At 34.5% G+C, this 5,042-nt stretch overlaps 1 pseudogene; it reads left to right on the top strand.

Annotated features, from left to right (window-relative positions):
- The first annotated feature begins 2,653 nt into the window (after positions 1 to 2,653).
- On the top strand, positions 2,654 to 3,116 carry LOC132225261 (ribosomal protein eL22-like; annotated as a pseudogene).
- The last annotated feature ends 1,926 nt before the right edge of the window (positions 3,117 to 5,042 follow it).

The following is a 5,042-nucleotide window of genomic DNA, read 5'->3' as shown; positions in this document are numbered from 1 at the left end:
AAATAAGCCAGTCAGAGAAAGATAAGTATCACATGATCTCACTCATATGTGGAATCTAATGGACCAAATAAACTGATGATCAAAAATAGACCCAGAGACATAGAAGCACGAACAAACTCTTGAACCTCAGAGAGAAGGTAGGGGAGGTTGGGTGGGAAGAGATCAACCAATGAGCTTGTATGCAATTATACATAACCCATGGATACAGACAATGGGATGATGAGGGCCTGGTTGGGGAGGGGGCAGTGAGAGCAGGCTGGAAGAGGTCAATGGGGGGAAAAGGGGACTTATGTAATACTTTCAACAATAAAGATTAAAAGGAAAAAATTTTAAAAAATTAAATAAAAATAAAAAATTAAAAATATATGTAATTTAAGTAAAAAAATATATTTGGAAACAATCTCGTAAAACTATGTTTAATACTTGAACAAATACTTCACAAAGTAGGACTTATGACTAATCAAGGAGCCCATTAAAAGGTGTTCAATTAATCATTAATCATTAGAGCAATGAAAATTAAAATGACAATGGGATAACATGATACATTTTTTAAAATTTATCTTTCTTGTTGAAAGTATTACAGATGTCCCTCTTTTTCCTTCATTGGCCTCCTCTACCCCACACCCATTTCCCACCCCCTACCCCCAGGCCTATGGCACTATTGTCTGTGTCCATGGTTTATGCATATATGCATATACGTTCTTTGGTTCTCTTCCTGCCTCCCTCCCTCCCTTCCCTTGAGATTCCTCAGTCTGTTCCATGCTTCCATGTCTCTGGATCTATTTTTTTTGTCAGGTTATTTTGCTCATTATATTCCACATATAAGTGAGGTCTTGTTATACTTGTCTTTCTCTGAATGGCTTATTTCACTTATCATAATACTCTCCAAGTCCCTCTATGCTGTCTCAAAGGGTAAGAGTTCTTTCTTCTTTACAGCTGCATAGTATTGCATTGTGTAAATGTATTGCATCTTTTTTATACATTCATCCAGTGATGGGCACTTGGGGCTGTTTCCTAATCTTAGCTATTGTAAATCATACTACTATGAACATAGCGATAGATATATTCTTTCTGATTGATGTTTCAGGATTCTTAAGATATATTTCTAGAAGTGGGATCACTGGGTCAAATTCCTAGAAACATTAAAAATGAAACTATTATTATGTATTTGCTGGAATGATATAAACTAAGAATTCTGACAAATTAATTTTGGTAATGATGATTTGAAACTTAGCGATCTCTCATACTTTGTTATTAGTGGGAGTTTGAAATTACACAAGCGCTTTTAAAAATAATTATTGAATTTATTAGGGTGACATTGGTTAATAAAAGTATATAGGTTTCAAGTGTACAATTCTATAATACATTATTTGTATATGGTACTGTGTGTTTACCACTCAAAGTGTTCTTCCATCACCATTCATTCTCCTTTTACCCTCTTCTATAGTCCCCGACCCTTTTCCTTTTAATAATTACTGTACTGTTGTCTATGCACTTTTTTTGGTCTATGCTCTTTTGTAAAGAGTTTATAGTGTCTTAAGAAACATACGCTTACTTTATAACTTAGCATTTGTACTTTTAGGTACATGATATAAAATAAAATATATGTCCACAAAAAGACTCATTTTAAGTTTTCATTAAAATAACCCAAAAGTTTAAAACACCCAACTATCTTTGAATAGAGAATAGACAAACCTGTTTTATATTAATACAATGGAATTCTACTCAGAAATGTATTCCCGCAAACTTACAATGGCAAACAAGCACTGCAAATGATTCTGATGTGCCCTGAAGTTTGAGAACAGTTGGTAGGTCTTGGTGACAGTTACCAAAGTGACTTTAACATGAGAAAATTCTTAATGGAAAAATTAAGCTCTTTATTCGGATTGCATGATATTTAAACTTCTCAGAACATGAAGTAGGTTTTCTCAAAATGTGGTACAAAGATAAAAATCACCAGAATCATCTGGAGGTGCCTCTTAAAAATAAATACCTAAATCCTACTCAAGATTTAGTAACAGCCAGAATTTCTAGCGTTGAAGCCTAGTAACCTAAACTTTTTAGAAATAACAGTGGTAATTTGTTTAAAATCAATTGTTTGAGAACCACTGTTGTACACTTTTTTACTACAACACTCTGGCCTAAAATAATTCAAATCACTCAAGACTAATTCTTTGTGCTTCTTGTTCATGGCTGAAATTCTGATCGTTCAAGAACTTCTAGAAAAACCTCTTTTATAACTATAGAGCATAAAACCTCCAATAAAAGTAACAGTTGTATGCTCTTTTTGTAATTCTCTATACTTTATAATACACTATGCTTTATATATATGAGCTCTGTGATTATTTAAATAAATTGTTAAAAAAATATTGACTTTTCAATATTTTTCTTATATTTTGACATATCTATCTACAGATAGATATAGGTATAGATATAGATATAGATGATATATACATAGATAGATATACATATACATATACATATACATATACATATACATATAGATAGATATAACTAGACACTGTGCTAGATACAATAGGGCTAAAGAAATAAGAAGCCAAGTCTAGCAAGCCAAGTTTTGCTTTGGAGACTATTGTGAAAAACATGGCAAGAAAACCATGAGATAGCTCTGATTGCCCCGACCACCTATAAGATGGCACTGAAAGTCAAGAAGACTAAGAGGACAACCTGGAAGTTTAGTTTGGGCCTTACTTATCTAGTAGAAGATGGAATTTTTGATTCTGCAAATTTTGAATAGTTTCTACAGGAGAAGGTTAAAGTCAATGGGAAAACTGGAAATCTTGGGAATGTTGTTCACATTGAATGCTTCAAGAATAAAATCACAGTTGTTTCTTAGAAACAATTCTTTAAAAGATATTTGAAATACCGTACTAAGAAATACCTTAAGAAGAATAGCCTTTGTGATTGGTTTCGTGTGGTTGCATCTGACAAGGAGACATACGAACTTCGTTACTTCCAGATTAGTCAAGTTGAAGATGGATCTGAATGTGAGGACTAGGTGAAGGCACCTTATATAGGGCTTTGCTTACTAATAAAACATATGAAGTATACAAAGAGAAACATCTAGAAATGGACTTTTAGTTTATCATTGAATAAAAAATGTAATACTCTATTAAAAAAAATGAGAGAATAGTTGGCTCACCTCTGAATAACTTACAGTATAGCTTTGTAATGGTTCTGCCACTATATACATACAAGTTCAAGTAAAGCCCTATAATTTTGTTTAATTTAATATATGTATGCAGGAAGTGTTTTATCAAAAACTCCCATGATATCTGGTAAGACTTCATTATAGAAAAGTTGATTTATAACTGTCAGATTAGATGTTAGAAAGGATTTCATGGAATCTGATGTATTTTCTTATTGGCTTCCCAGACAAACACAATTTCTATCTGCTAAACTGCATCAACTATCTTCTAGTTGATTTTCACTAAAATGCCAATTATATTTCCATGTGGCAAATCTGATTCCAGTGATCATTGTTGGTTTATGAGAAACAAATTGTGCTGAACATGAACCAAATGTAATTGATTGTCTGGTGATCAGATGTGCTAAAGGACATTATAAAACTGACATAACCCATTTTTTCTACATAAGGTAATATTGATTTTAAAAAGTAAGGCTATAGAACATATACCTACCTCACCAATACAATTTCTTTCTACTTCAGATAATTAACACCAGTCTGAAACAAAAACAAAAACTCTTGTCAAAATAAATATTTGAGCTTAAACTAAAACTCAACAGAAAATATTGGACTAGGATAGACATAGAGGCCTGTACTTGAAAGTTGATTTTCTCAAAATAGTTCTCAAAAAAAAAAAAATCAACCTAGAGACAAAGTGTCAATAATAAGTAATCTCCTTATGGAACTAATTATAAAGACATGCTCAGGCCCTGCTGATGTTGCTCAGTGGTTGAGCACTGACCCATGAAACAAGAGGTCGCTGGTTTGATTCCCAGTCAGGGCACATGCCCGTTTGCAGGTTGGATCCCCAGTAGAGGGTGTGCAGGGGCAGCCAATTGATGTTCTGCTCTCACATCACATGGATGTTTCTATCTTTCTCTTCCTTCTCCCTCTTCCTCTTTCTCTAAAAACAAACAAACAAACAAACAACACACACACACACACACACAACAATCAATAAAAGCATATTTTCAAAAAGAAATACTCAGGTCCTAACTGACTTTGCTCAGAGCATCAGCCCGTGGATTGAAGGGTTCTGGGTTCAATTCCAGTCAATGGCATGTACCTCGGTTGTAGGCTCGATCCCCGGCTCCAGTCAGGGTGTGTGTGAAAGGCAACAAATTGATGTGTTGTTCTCACATCAATATTTCTCTCTCTGTCTCTCCCTGTCCCTTCCACTCTCTCAAAAAAAATATCCTCCGGTGACGATTAACAACAACAAAAAAGAAATACTCGGGAATTAAAAGGGATTTGGGTTCTTTAGACACATTAGAAGTGGAGTGAAAGGAACCCACGAAAGTGGCTTGTATCTGAAAAAGGGACTGATTCCATGGATGTTTTGCTTTATTTCCATAATGCTAAAGACTTTTCTGGCAACATTAGTAGTTGAGATCCATTAGTATGATGGGAAAACTTTGTGAAGAAAGGAAAACTAATCTAATAAAAACTAAGGTAGCCTTGGCCGATTTGGCTCAGTAGATAGAGCGTGGGCTTGTGGACTGAAAGACTCCAGGGCTCTATTCCAAGGGTACATGCCTGGGTTGTGGGCTCGATCCCCAGTTGGGGGCGTGCAGGAGGCAGCTGATCAATGATTCTCATCATTGATGTTTCTGTCTCTCTTTTCCTCTCCCATCCTCTCTGAAATCAATAAAAATATATTTTAAAAAAACTAAGGTAAGAGCAGCAGAGAAATTTTTGTTTATTATTCTAGCTTCCTTGAATACTTATAAATTGAGCAAAGAAATTTTCTGCGAAAGACATAACAGTGACTGTGCCCTGAACAAATTCCTTCTTTCACAATGTTTTGTTCATCTGTTAGCAACAGATATGGACA

The sequence above is a fragment of the Myotis daubentonii genome, chromosome X (genome assembly GCF_963259705.1).
Source record: "Myotis daubentonii chromosome X, mMyoDau2.1, whole genome shotgun sequence".
Classification (NCBI taxonomy): domain Eukaryota; kingdom Metazoa; phylum Chordata; class Mammalia; order Chiroptera; family Vespertilionidae; genus Myotis; species Myotis daubentonii.
The sequence above is the reverse complement of the archived record's forward strand: the minus strand, read 5'-3'. Positions and strand labels throughout refer to the sequence as shown.